This window comes from Crinia signifera, chromosome 8, assembly GCF_055691185.1.
Source record: "Crinia signifera chromosome 8, ASM5569118v1, whole genome shotgun sequence".
Taxonomy (NCBI): Eukaryota; Metazoa; Chordata; class Amphibia; order Anura; family Myobatrachidae; genus Crinia; species Crinia signifera.
Genome location: NC_139224.1, coordinates 99,380,172 through 99,395,679, shown reverse-complemented (window position 1 = coordinate 99,395,679; position 15,508 = coordinate 99,380,172).

Here is a 15,508-nt window from a genome sequence, read left to right as displayed (position 1 = left end):
CGGCCCTGTCAAAAGAAAATGTTACTGTTCAAATAACTCAGAGACAGAAACACACTAACCAATACTGATCCATGTGGATAGTTTTGGCCATATGCTCTGAATTTATAGAAATTGGTGAAACTAAAACTCAGTGCAATAGTGTGGACACTAAAAGTCGACACACAGTTTGTCACTTTGAATCAACACTCACTATACGGATCCTCAGACTGATTATTGAAGTAATTTATAGACTTATGTGTATAATTCCCCAAGAAGGGAACTTATGGCAACAATAAAATACAACTGCAGTGGACATTGATATAATAGCACAAACCTACCCAGCAGTATTGTATGATCTCTAGGCACATCTACATCCCTAATATAGGCCCTTATTCTGGTTGGTGCGGTCAGAGCCGCACACGGGGCTCCGACCGCACAAACCAAGGGCCGCCCACCAGACGGATCGCCACGGCCGTCCGTACACGGACGGCTGGCGATCCGCATTAAAATGGTGGAGGCTACGCCTCCACCATGGTGGGAGCTGCCCCCTGCATTCGATGGTCGTCGACCATCGAAGGCAGGCCCGCACGCCGCGGCAGCTCCCGCAAGCTAAGACCACACGGACAGTCGTCCGTGTGGTAGCTTGTATGGGGGCTGAAAGCTGACATCCGGCGACGTCAGCTTTCCGCCCCCATGTCATGGTAATGAGGGCGTCATGCCCTCATTACCATGCATACGCCCCGCGTTTGCATGGGAACGCCCATGAAACGCGGGGCGTACACATAGGGAAATGAGGGCATGAAGCCTCTCACGCCCCTATACGCCCCCTTTGCGGCGGACGAAATACGTCTGCGGCGAAGGGGGCTGCACATGCGCAGATTGACCTCTGCGCATGTGCAGAGTCCAAACATCGGCGGTACGGCCGCACGCGGGCCGTACCGACCGAATCAGAATAAGGGCCAAAGTGCGGCTGCACACAGGGAATACAATACTAGTGTACCTAGAACCTGTAGTGGGAACACACTGTTGTAGCATAACTCAGTGTGAGGACCTATGACAGGTGACAGAGCATAAGACTGACCTGAAATATTGCCCATTTATTTTGGCCGTGATTTATAAGAACGCATGTGCCAGACAGAATAATCAACACAGGTCAAAATATGATGCATTTGCCACAAATATGAAAATGACACAATGGTTATAATCTTATTGATTTAATAAAACACTAAGTCTATTATATGTGAGGACACCTCAAACAGGTGACACGTACCCCACACTGGAATCCGAATTGAACACCGATAGATAGGATATTAATCCATTTGACGCAATATTTAATAGGTGTCGACGGAAAGTACCTGTTGACAGTGTATCATAAATTGTCACACGGAGCTGAGAGAGTGAGCCGCCGTTTTTTAAACACACCTCATTTATGTCGTCCTTGTCCTGTGTGTTTTTATATTTCGCTAGTTTTATACCTTATAATAATAAAAGTTAATTTTTATGTGTAAGAATTACTCAAGGTGCACCACACCGAGACACACCTTTCTTTCCTTCTTGTTGTGTACATATTCCATATTGTGTCCAGTGGTAGCACACCTCCCAACAGTTTATCCTAAAAGAATATCAAGTATACTGAAATTTATGGGGGGTCCAACACTCTTTCCTCAAGCATTGATGAGGGTCCTGTGCGATTGACCAACCTTCTTTGTGCATTAGGGAACAGTTAGCTAGGAAGGGCTGCGTCTGGCAGCCAATGGGTGCAGTGGGAGGAGTTATTAGGGTAGAAGGGTCTGCTGATCAGAGAGTTGCTTCCTCTATGGAGAATTTTCCCCACCCACCCATCCCTATTTTCTGTCTCTATTTCTTCCTTGGGCGGCGGTAAAGAACGGTCAATTGTGTAGATGGAATGTGTGTAGATTAGTGGGTGCGCTCTCCAGGCATCGATTGTCACGAGCCATACTTCTGTGCTCGGAAGATGGCTGCCTCCACCGACACTGGTGGTTGGCTGGGAGAGTTGGTCACCAGCGGTGTGTGAATGCTATGGTGATCCTACCCACCCCCTTTTCTTTAATCTGACCGTTCTTTAGTGCCGCCACCAATATTATAGTCTTTAGTTTGTTGTCAAAATAAATTTGACATTCGTTATTTTGAAACGCCAGCACTTGTGTCCGTGTCGTTATTTTTAGATAAGTTAGTAAGTTAAAGTATTAAGGGTTGTTAAGCATGAGAGTACCGATGGTGAATTTATGAATAGATTTATGTCTGAATCTAATATTTGTTTTCCTAGATGTATCCCTTCAGTAATAAGGCATGTTCAAGTAGGCATTATTTGAAAGGCCCGCCGGTCATGCCAATGTATTTTATATTACATGGATAAATCAAGCAAATACAACAGTATCATCCCTTCCTTACGGACTCATTCTTATTTATTAGTAGTGTATCATAAAATGAGAATAATAATTGTATAATACTTTACTGTATTTTGGTAATTGTTTACATGTTTATGTCTCTTATTCCTGGATCTCATTTGTGCTCTTTGTCCTACAGCAGGGAACGCCTGCGTTCTTACAGGCCCACCCACATTTCTATTTTTGTGGGCATGACCATGAAATGCAGGGCAGAATCGTCAGAACTCCCCCTGCCTGTAACTAATAGAAAATTCGTCAAAGGCGCTCGCTGCGGGGATTTGCACATGCGCATAATCACTCATGCAGAAACTGCCACCATCGGGGACAGAAACAAACTTGAGCCTGTGCAAACAGGTAAGAATTGCCTCCACAGTGAGGCAGTGATGTGCTGCTTTCCTGTCAGCAGTGTCTCTGTGTGAGCTGTTAGTGCTTACACTAAGAGAGTGATACAGCAGTGGGTTTGGGATTATGTTCATTATGTTTACCTAGATCAGATAAAGTGTCATAAATGTCAATGTTTCAGTGCTTTATTTGCACTATTGTCCAACCTCCAGTGTGTACTCGGAAAGCGTGTTCAACACAGTCGCAAAGCTTGTAATCAATGGCGTAAAAGGGTACTTCAAAGAAATTTGGAAAAACTGACTCTCTTTGATGAAGTCCTTTGCCTCCAATTGCAATATCAAAGTACAGAGACTTCCATAACCATGGATTACAGTGGGGATGTGTGATGATGAGGATAAGGACATCTACCAAGTGTAATCATGATTAACAACAATACTGTTAGCTACCTTAAGCCCATTCTTAGCTTGGTTCATGGAGGCCCAAGCAAAGCAAGCACTTCAGTCACAAAAGTAGCCATCCCTGTTGCAGAAGTGCTTGGTTTGTTTAACTATGCATAATATACAACATAAGGGTGTGTAGTGTTTTTTATTATGGGTTTTCATTGGGTCATGTTTACGGTCTTCTATCTCTCACATGCCATACTTTAACAACTCATATTTCTTAATTATGTTGCTTTTTGGATGCACTTGACTGGCAGCAAATAATAATAATAATAATAATAATAATAATCATATAATACTTTATTTGATTTTGGAGCATTGTTGACTCTCTTCTGTCTCTCACAAGGTCATCCTTTACCAACTCACTATTAATATCAAATTAATAAAATTACAGTGCTGATGCACACTCCACAATAATTATAATAAACGCTCTTCTAACTATTATCGAGCAATATTATGGTTCTTGGTATATTTAGTGCCCAAGAAATACTAGCCCACCAACAGCATCTATGTGACCTCGTCTGGCTGATCCCTAATACCAAGTTTGAATCCAGGGTGTGGGACCCCACAAAAGCCAGCGCAAAGCCAGTCACCCCAAGTAGCATACTAGGAAGAAATTTAAGTGTTAGTGAGTTACTAAAAAAGAAACAAACGTTAGGGGTTAAGCGGTGTTGCACAGTCAAAAAATGATTCCCACCATGGCCCTAACTGTGCAAAATTTGTATATTGTCCCCATACAACCAATGCTGCAGCTGATTCCACAGCAGACCATCGGAGTGCCTCAGTACCCAGTGCGGTGAGTGTTCCTATCCTGAAAAGGATCAGCCCTTTGCTCCTAAACCACTAGACATTTCCCAAAACTAAAGCCGGGATGCCAGCTTCACATTTTTATCTCAAGAGCTTTGGAACTTTTCACTCCTATCATTGAAGACACTTTTGTGGGCCAATCCAGCCTTCATATTCCCACCGTAGTACAATCAAGTGTATTGCAATTTTAATATACATGTATGCTGTTATCTTCATTATATATTTTAGATAATCCGAATGGTTTCATAAATGTTATTTAAGAACTATGCATGGTTTTCATCCATATTGTGAGAACAAGCAAACCTCCAGACCATCATTATTATTATCATTACCATTATTGTATCATTTTCCTACTTTATATTTACATAAATTTTATTATATACCCGTATTCCAAATAAATTTGTTCCCTTCCCAGGCAATGTGATCTAATTTTACTTCCGCACATGTAATGTACGCAGAATCAGTAGCCAGTTATACTAATTTAAAAAAGGTTGAACATGATATGTCTTTATTAAACCTTTCTTGCTATGATACTATGTTACACCAAGACAACCCAGCCCTACCAACCCAAGTTGACAAATTGTATAAATGTGTAGGGCTTACCTCCACTGTAATGGAATAGTAGGTATCAAAGACACCAATTGGATCGATCCCAACACCAGCACTGTTATTACAGATAAATACCAAGCTTGGGATTAATGGACGTCTCCTCTTCTCCTAAATGGAATACTCATTTGGATATATTCCCATCTAGAGGCTTTCATATATTCTCAGTAGGATATTCCATTCCCCAGATGTAGACCGCCCCCCCCCACCCCCCCGTGGAGCGACGCAGCAGCCGCATCGTACCTCCCAAAGCCCCAGGGAGAAATGTAACGAGGTCCAAGTTTGCTGAGGTCCAAGATTTCATCTAAGGTTGCCCGTATTTTTTTAAAGGCAAATATTTGAAAGGCAAAATCAGTTTGTGTTTGCTTTGTAAATGAGTGGAGCTTTAAAAATATGGGCAATCTTTGACAAAATCCTGGACATCCGCAAACTTGGGCCCTGTAACCTTTCCTCGATTGTGTTCAACCTTGTGTACTGTTTTCTTTTTAAATGAACAAATTTTTCTATAATGTATATCACATTGTAGTATGGAAGGAAGATTCAATTGGTTTTACACTAACTGCATCTTCTGCATACTGTATCTTTGGCCTGCTGTGTTCATCTTCACAAATTATTACAGGCATAATGACAGCGTGAAATAGGACCTTCCATCTGGCTGTGATCTTACTGTGTTGCAGTATATGTATATCCCCAAGGCAGATATTCACAGAAATGTTCTTCCATTGTGGATAAAAATCCTCTGCTATTTCCACATTAGATAAAAGGAAAACACTACCAAGTGATAACATACATAATGATAGTCTCCAAGGAAACTAAGTTTTCTCTAATAAACAAGACCAAAAAGGCGAAGTTATAAACCAAATGATAAAGATGAAAGGCAAGAGAATGTAAAAGGGGCATTACATTGTACCGAGCAGCTGAGATTGAGAAATCAGCGGACATGCCTATCCCTGCAGTGCTGAAAATCTATGCCTGTCATTACCAGCGTCTTCTAAATAAAGACTATTTAAATATCCACAACTTTATCCTGTATCCCTCTGATCTGCTTGTTAAAGTTGTCAGCCATGTGCCAAACACAATGTAGAAATAGCTGGCAATTATAAACACCGCACAAATTAGACTTACATCTACCGATATATCCTGATTGCAGTCTGCGATGTCTGCAGTCCATCACACAAACCCAGGGCTAGGCCAAACTTGTGACTATCCAGCTGTGGCTTACCTACAACACCCAGCATGTCTTATCAGCCAACAGATGCCGAGTCCCAGGATTTCTCGACACATTAAGCAAAGGCAAAATGACATAAGGGTGAAATGGACACAACTAATATATCAGGATAACCAATATTTCTTGTCTGTGAGCTTGAATTCAGTAGATAAAATTATTCAATTGATTCAAGAGATTTGGACCTTTATCTGGCAAAATGTAGCTGTAAAGATAGAATGACTACGGAGCAGAAATTATTGCTCACAGCCATAAATACAGGTGCAACATTTCGTAGTTGTTCCCTTTATCTTTCCTTTGCAAATCATGTGAAAGATACTGATTGAAAATCAGCATGTGCCATAATGAAAATGCGAAACAGGTGCATATGTAGTGAGGCTCTTATACATGGGTATTTTATACTGGAGAGCATTCATGCAAACCCCTCTTCTCTTCTATTACTTCGCATGCCATACATTAACTATTACCTGACAAATGACTACTTATACATATTAATAAAGGGATGGACTGTAGCTGTCTAACAGCCCTGGCATTGTAATATACATGCATGAACAGAGAGCGTGGTCTCTGCTTATGGCCGCATGCCGCAAGTTACTGGGGTCTGGGCCTCACGGCACACACCCTTGTATCTGTATCCAAGGTGGCTGAGCAGAGTGCTTGACCAGTCCTGGTCACCCTACGTGGCTGGACTGGCCCATCAGGCCATAGGCCCCCCCTTACATTTACCAGAAGTGTCAGATGGGATGACACTTCTGGCCCTGTATTAATATATAATGTATAAATATAATTTTAGGCTAAAGATTTGTGGTTTTGGTTAGTCAATCAGCAGAATGTAGGGTGACCATATTTACCCCTGCTGGGGTGTTTGCTCAATAAAAGGCAGACAGGGGGCAATTGCTGGGGTCTGTCCAGTGTTTTATGGTTGTGCCTACAAAAACAGTGGGCGCGTGTCCACGCCTGCTTGGGGGGGGACGGCTGATGTCACTTGACATCAGCACCTGGCCCCATTTCGGCCATCACCGTCCAAGATAAAAGTAAATATAGACTTATCATTATCTACAAAGGGAGTAAAGGGACCAATTAATGATTTTTCCACATACGCTCTCATGGTAGTGCGGAGATTCGCTCAACAAGGGGCCTGCATTTGGCAGGACAGCGTTTACAGGCAGTGAATATACACTGCCTAGTGAGCAGGTCTGAATCGTGCCCTATGTATGGAGAATTCTTCTTTTCAAACTAGGGGCCTTCTCAACCCTCCCTCAGGGTAGCCCAGAAAAACCTCATAAATTGTTACACCCCAGATAGCACCGCATTAACAAATTTCACAATGAGTATAGATGGGCACCCGCCTTAGATTAGTATTTGCATTGTTGGGTACTCTGCTCTGTGACCTGGCAAAAGCTGTTTGTGTAGAAGACAGGAGGAGGACGGGGCCACAACTCTGGGTTTGGCCAATTCTTAAAAAAAAGTCACTGGCTGACAGACAGCCTCACAGTGTGCTCTCCTGCCGGAAATCTTCCCTGTAAGGTCTATGGTTCCTGGTTCAATATTAAAATCACTGCCTTTGCTAAAGATTGTTTTGACCTTTTAGTCTTGGATCTATGTAGCCTTGTATATATATTTTGAAAAAAAAAAAAGGCTTAGAATGTTCACTAAAAATATTAAACCAACACTAGGTCCTTGAGCCTAGGGTCTGGAATATGAAGGGGCAAAGCATGGTGTATACCCACTATAGTGCCAATCCACCCTAGTTATGTTAACATGGGGCTGTATTCCCCAGGAAAGATCAGCTTTGTGCTGCTAGCACTAGGTCTTTTCCCAGCAGCAATGGGCTTTGGGTGTTGTGGTGTTCCTACATTTAATTTCTCCTCTCTGGGAGAAGCCCGGAAAGAAGATGCAGCACGTCAGTTCGGGGTGCGGGCTGGATTGCCATGTCATCAGGCCCCATCTGCAAGAAGGGGAATGCCCGCAATTCACAAGGCTTTGGGTAGGGGGGCAAAAATAAAATCCGTAATTCCCATCATTAGCCCCACCCCCTTCATGCATTGCCTTTATCTTCATCGTGCCTGTTCCCAAGGATGCCGTGGGGTGAGGGAGAGTCCCCTACATTTCTGGAGATGTGGGGGATTACCCAAGAAATCTACAGCCTCCCTCAACTTCCAGGTGGGTAGGCACGTATGAGTTGAGGTAAAAATAATATTAAAATAAAAGCATTAATATTTTAATTCATTGGTCTACTACAGGTTCCGACTGGTTACGGTTGATCTACAGGGCGGGATGTATCAACAGATATCGCCACCCCTTGCCACGCCCTAACCACGCCCTAACCACGATGCCAGCGCATATGTACTAACAAATGCTGCTGGCATCGTGGTGTGGTGACGGAGGCCCCCAGTAATACCTATACTGTGGTGTGCTGGGGTTTTACCACATTTGCAGCTTAACACCTCGTCCACAGTGTCTAGATAGTCAATAGATCTACCAAAAGGTCGACATGCAATACGTAGGCATGTAAGACGTCAACAGGGTCAAAATGTCAACAGGGTCAAAATGTTGACATGAAATAGGTAGACACATGACATGGTCAACATGAGTTTTGCAGGGTTTTTTTTAACCGGCTTGTTCTTACTTGGCGCAAAGGAAGAATTTAACAGTGTGCCGAGTGTAGCGAGGCACTGAGCCCGAAGCAATTGGGTACCTGTGGAATGAAGCCATACTCACCAGGGTCCTCCGGTGTAGATCGCGTCCTCTTCAATCCATGTAGGCATCCACGTACTTGGCGAAACAAAAAACCTAACCGGTGAAGATCACAGACACCTGTGGGTGCCCATGGCACTGATCTAGAATTTAGGCATGAACAGTTTGTGGTTCAACGGTTTTATTTCCTTTTGCAGTCATACCCACAGTGCTTGACATGTCTCAAGGGATGGTCCAATCCATGTCAGGGAGCTTTAGTGCATCGTGAGTTTCGCCTAATGGCGTAAGTAAATTTTCCTGCACCTTCACACTTGCATAACCTGCCAAATCTGTCCCCGCCCCTAGGGGTTCTGGTGATGTGCTCAAGATCTATCAAACTTAAAACTGCTGGATTACCGGCATGTACTTCATGGAAGTGTCTAGATACACTGTGATTCACCAGATGTTAAACAATGTTTTGCCGGTGCTTTAAAAAACTATTTTCTGTTTCTCGTTGTTCGGCCTACATATTTATATGACACGGAAAACTTAACATATACATAACATATTCTGTATTGCAATTCATAAAACTGTTCGGTTGCACTATTTTTCCTTCTCTATCTGTTACATTATTTTCTACATTGGTTTATGTCAGGGGTGGGGAACCGCAGGTCCGGGGGCCATAAGCGACCCCCATAGCCGGTCTGAGTGGCCCGCCCGGCGGCTTTGTGGGGATTCAAGTACAGGGGAATTCTCGCTAGAATCGGTAGTTCTCGCTAGAATCCTCTTAATCATCAGCAGCTGGAGACTGTCAGTCCTATTCAGCGGCAGCCGCCGGAGCATAAAATGGCTGCAGCAGGACAATTTGTAAGAGAAATATTTACATATGGTCCCGGAAGGATTTTTTCCCTATACAAACGGCCCTTGGCACAATAAAGGTTCCCCACCCGTGGTTTATGTCATATTTATTTATTTAATTTATTTATTTACAGTTTCTTATATAGCGCAGCAGATATGAATTACCATGTTATTAACTACTTGTTTCTTTAATATACATAAAGATTGGCACCTCCATTGTTTATATAACATAATATTAAGTTATAAGTTATTTACAAAGCACAGTTTTAAACCCCATCCCCTTTTTTGTATCTCTTACACATATTCTGATGTTAGGCGGGAGACATGAGATGCTGGAGGTGGGTGGAAACAACAGTTAAAAGCAGTGGCGTAACTACTGTAAGGCAGCCCCAGCAGCCGCTTGGGGGAGCAAGCAGCAGCAGGGTCGGTGTGGGCGCCGGCACCCGCTCGACGCACTGACATGCTGCTGCCTGCCTCTGCCCACTGACTGAGCACTGGAGGCGAGTCAGCAGCAGCGCGGATGGGGCCATGGCAGAGATGACAAATTCAACCTCTGATTCAATTGACTGTACACAGAGCCGGCTATTGGCTACTGTGTACAGTATGGGCGGGTGGATGGGCATGCTAGAGGGGCCTGGGATGCGTCGGAGCCAAGGTAAGCAGCAGTGTATGCTGGTCTCTCTTCCTCTCTCCTGCTTCAGCTTCTCCATTAGGCGTGTGACGTCATAACATCACACCCTGGGGAAACACACTGGAGAGGAGCCCGGGGGGTGGAGGGGGGCGCCACAAGCTTTTCGGCAGAGGGGAGCAAAATTTATAGTAACACCACTGGTTAAAAGGAAGGAATACAATTTTTTGAATTGTTCAAATGTGAGAAGGTGTAATAACAGGATTGCTTTACAAAAAGAAAGAACATCTTTGATGTCTGTAGTGTCTGAATTCATCCAATGTCATTCCTTATTTTTGTGTGGTTTCAATTTAGTGCAGCAGGAATCAAGTTCTGTAAAAGGGTCTGGAACAAATGTGTCTCTGTAGTATGTGGCAGCATAACCAGGGAAGAGCTTGTAGAATGTGAGATGAAAGATGTGGCTGGTTTCCAAACTGTGTGCCTAGGCACCCTGGGGTGAATCAGGACACTTGCAGGGGTGCGTTGGGTTGGTGGACCAGGAGTAATTCATATTATTTATGGTCAATGTACCAGGCAAAACCAGTGCTGGTGGCTGCCAATCATAATATATGTGGAGAAACAGGAGCAAATCCTGTCCCTCACCAGATAACTGTGACATATACACACAGTGGGGCAGATGTATGAACCAGCGTTAAGTGCAAAAATGCACTTAACGCTGGTTAACTGGGGGGGGGGGGGGGGGAATTACGATTTTGCTAATGTATTACTAGCGCACCTAACGTGCGCTAGTGACAGCCCGCCGAGTTACGCTCGGCGGGGCTGTCCCCTGCAATCCCCCCCAGGGATTAGCGGCCGGGGCGATGTATTAACAGCCTTCAAGGCGTTAATTCGCCCCGGCCGCTTCGCCAGCTCAGGGCTAGCGTTGTCCTATCCCCCACTATGGGGACAACGCTAGCCCTGCGTCTGGCTTGGGCTGCGCTGGAGATCTCGCGGTTTTAGCGAGATCTCGCGCATGCCCAGAAAGCCGGCCAGGGGGGGGGGGGGGGGACGGCGAGTGCGCATGTGCGAGGCGGCGAGGGAGACGATAAGGAGAGCCGTTCACACTGGGGATAACGGCTCTCCTTATCGGCTTTGGGGGGGTTAATACATCTGCCTATAACGTTTGCCCGCTTCTCCACGTTATGCTGGCAAAGCAGGTATCGTTATTCTCCAACTGTTATAGGCAGATTAATACATCTGCCCCAATGTACTTAATTTAATATTTTTTTGCTAAATTTCTCGATAAGAAGCATTTGGCCTCGATAAGAAGCATTTGGCCTAGGGGTGCCTTGAAAATATTTTGATGCTCTAGGGTGCCGTGATTTAAAAAAGTTTGGAAACCACTTGTCAAGTGTACAGATCTCTGTGTACGTGAGTAGCATATTGTATTAGAGGAGATTCAGCAAGGGAAACATTTAGTTTGCAATTATTTGGGGTGTTTAAGATGGTTTCAGAAGAGAGGCAAATAAATAGTAGATGAAAGGTACTGTATGACCATCCTGATGATTAGGAGCTGAGGTCTATTGTGTGAGGTCACAGAAAGACATGAGGGATAGCAGCTTGGTTGCTGCAGACTTGTTAGTATCAATGTGGATGTAAATTGATTGTAACAACGATTAATATATATCCATTATCAACATTTACTGTGATTACTGCTGGATTCTGATGTGCAAACATATACAATTGTGTAAGAATTCCCCTTTGGTACCATCAGTGCTATTTTTGAGCAGGAACCAGCAGGAACTCAGTTTAATTAAATATGACATCATCAGGAACTGGGTTCCCGAACCTGTTCTGGGCCAAAAGGTACTTTCCATAAGATAAGTTTTATTTTAAAGTCCCCATGTGAGTGCCTTTGTTTCTAAATACAATACATACATCTCTCTCTCTCTTCCAGAAAAATAATACTGGGTGCCATCATGCCATGGACTGAGCAAATCCTCTGATGCACACTTTTTTTTATCTGAGCATTGGTAAACTGTACTGGTGGATCCAATCTCTCCACCATCGACACACCATTGGATGCAATATAATTTCTTCGATCAGCCTTTGCCTGGTGCAGAGTCTCCCTTCCCACTTTCTTAAAATGCAGTCACTATGGTGCTGGGAACAAGATTCCAGCCGCACGCTGATGCATGTCTATGACACCACCACCTCTTGTAAAGAATTTAGGTCACCACTCATGGCACATTCTCAAGTAATAGTAATGTTGTGTGCAAATTTTTATGACAGTGCACTTTTCTTTGTGTGTGCGCAGGTTACAAATTATCACACCTAAGGCACATAGAAAGCTGATACCGTTAGAAAACCAAACACAGACCAATTGTTGGTATAGTAATGATGATTTAATCTTAAATTATAATCTAGAGCCTTGATGGCTAACCTTGATACTCCAGCTGTTGTTGAACTGCACATCCCAGCATGCTCTGCATCAAATTTAGCATGGCCAAATAGCAAAACTGAAGCAGAGCATGCTGGGAGGTGTAGTTCAACAACAGCTGGAGCATCAAGGATCTAGGATTTAGAGGGTCTGATGCGAGGATAGGCACATGGCTGGTAACATGATTTTAATTTCCTTCTGACACAGTGGGTATAATTGTATACATTGTGAGGCCACTCTCTGCCCCTCCCCATCCGTGTATGGGTCATTAGGTCGACAGTGTCTAGGTCGACAGTCACAAAGGTCGACCACTATTGGTCAACAGTGAAAAGGTTGACACAAGAAAACAAATTGACATGGTCGACATGGGAAAGGTCAACATGCGTTTTTCATGTTTTTGTCGACCTAGGTTTTCATGGACACTGTACCACATCCCACCACTGCACTCGCCATGCTTTGGGCACACTATAATTTCTTCCTTCTATGCCCACTGGGTTGGTAATGCATGAACCTGGGTTGGTAATGCAGTGTAAAAAAAATATTATGAAAAACTCATGTTGACCTTTTGCTTGTGTTGACCTTTTGCTTGTGTTGACCTTTTGACGTTGTCTATCTAATGCACGTGGACCTATTCATGTGTGGACCTTTTGACTGTCAACCAATTGCGGTCAACCTTTTCACTGTCTAGACACTGCAGACCCAGGGCCGGATTATATTGGGGGCACAGGGGGGTCTATTTTTATTTTAGCTAATGTACATGGGAGTGACAATGATTAATGGTGCTGAGCATCAGGAGTCAAGGCACACGGTCTGCACAAGTGTGCAATGCATTACTGGGAGGTGACTAAGTCCCATAACACTTTGCACAAGAGATCAGAGGCTGAGAGGCTGGTGCTGAGCTCTGCTTAGTGGAGTTCATCATATGCTTCTCAGGCCCATGAAGAGGCAGCGCTGAGCCTGTCAGGGCTCCTACAGAGTAAGGGAGTAAGGTACAGAGGGACAGACAGAGGCTTCTCATGTGGTGTTTTATATATATATATATGTTTATAATAATCCTCCCCCCCCGCAGTTGACCATTGACCAAGTTTACACTGCTTTTGCTCTGTGTATAGTAAAAGCATAATATTCTCCCATGCAGTTTGCGGCCAGTAATGACAAATAGGAGGGGGCCCCCCTTTCTAAAGTGCCCGGGGCCCCCCGAAGGCTTAATCCGGCTCTGTGCAGACCTAATGAGCACATACCTTCCTTCCCATCCACACATGAGCCTTGCTGAGCTGACTGAGGAGCGCAGTCTCCCAAAATCAGGACTACCCACCAGAAACAGGACAGTTAGTAGTATGTCCCAGCTCATTTCTACCTGTCCTGCAGATTACACTCAGATCAGATGTATGCTTCTCTGGCTCCTGCAATGTAGGTGCATAAACATATGGAAAGGTTAGCAGACAGAACATTCTAGAAGCTACCCTTCCCAAAAACAACACACATATCAAAATATAGGCCTCCTTACCAATGAACCCAAGTGATATTACAGAATATTCAAACCCAACAAAAAATATTTTCTCCAAACTGCTCGGCATTGAAAAAATCAAACGCAGGACCACATTTTTTGGTCCTTAAAACATCAAATAAACTGTAGCATCCCATTGTTAAACATCCTATCGGTGAGTGTGTGTGACCTTTAGCATTCAGATAATATAACATAACTTATACGACTACTTCAGAAATAAAGACACGGAGACATAGTTTGGCAGAAATTTGTTAGCTGAATTTATTGAAAATGATTTTAAGCTAATTTTTATTTTATTTTATTTTATTTTTGAAATTTTATTGGTGGCCTAGAAAGAACGGCTATTTGAACTAAACCCCACCCCAAACTAGCATACGTAATCCGACCTAACTTAACAAGCGGTATCCACTCCACCTACAGCATTGACTGCCCACCCAGCCGGGTGGGTTCGCTGACCCCGGTCGGGTGCTACAGCGAAGGCCTAAGCCAATGAGAGGCGAGTGCACCGAAACAAACCGGATACGCAGCAAACATACTAACTGAAGACTTGAAATCTATCAACTTGCCGTTCTTTCCCGCCATTCAGCTAACGCGATTAAACACCCAAGAAGTACCCATATAAAGAAGGGAAAGGGAGGGTGGGAGAACTTTCTCAGGAAAAAGAGGCTGACTCCTCCTTTTCCTGTCCCTATATTCCTATCTAACAAATCCCTGCCCAACTACCCATTGGCTGCTCCGTGTCACATGCTACTCCTATACACACACCCAGCCTGGTATGTTTAAGCCACTCCATGTCTATCAGACACTGCGTTGTTCTAAACATCCTATCGGTGAGTGTGTGTGACCTTTAGCATTCAGATAATATAACATAACTTATACGACTACTTCAGAAATAAAGACACGGAGACATAGTTTGGCAGAAATTTGTTAGCTGAATTTATTGAAAATGATTTTAAGCTAATTTTTATTTTATTTTATTTTATTTTTGAGATTTTATTGGTGGCCTAGAAAGAACGGCTATTTGAACTAAACCCCACCCCAAACTAGCATACGTAATCCGACCTAACTTAACAAGCGGTATCCACTCCACCTACAGCATTGACTGCCCACCCAGCCGGGTGGGTTCGCTGACCCCGGTCGGTTGCTACAGCGAAGGCCTAAGCCAATGAGAGGCGAGTGCACCGAAACAAACCGGATACGCAGCAAACATACTAACTGAAGACTTGAAATCTATCAACTTGCCGTTCTTTATCGCCAAAGCGAGGCCTCCGATCCCGGAGACCACGCCCCGCCACCACATCTAAAGCACCAACTCTACAATAGACAGCAGATCCTCAACAAACATGAATAATCCGTCCCTCACTAGATGAACGCCATCAGGTCTATAAAGATGACTAAACCCAAATCTAAACCTTTCGTGGGTGACCACCGCACCTCCATTATCCATCACCCAACGAGCCACAGCTGAGTTCAGCTTTTTTCTGGCCTCGTCTACTGCACGACAGTTCCTCGCACCTCTCCAACACAGACGAGGAATTACACAAGACCATATCAGGGTACAGGAAGGCCTCACGGCCTTAATGGCGGTCAAATCATTCAAAATCAAGGCCCTG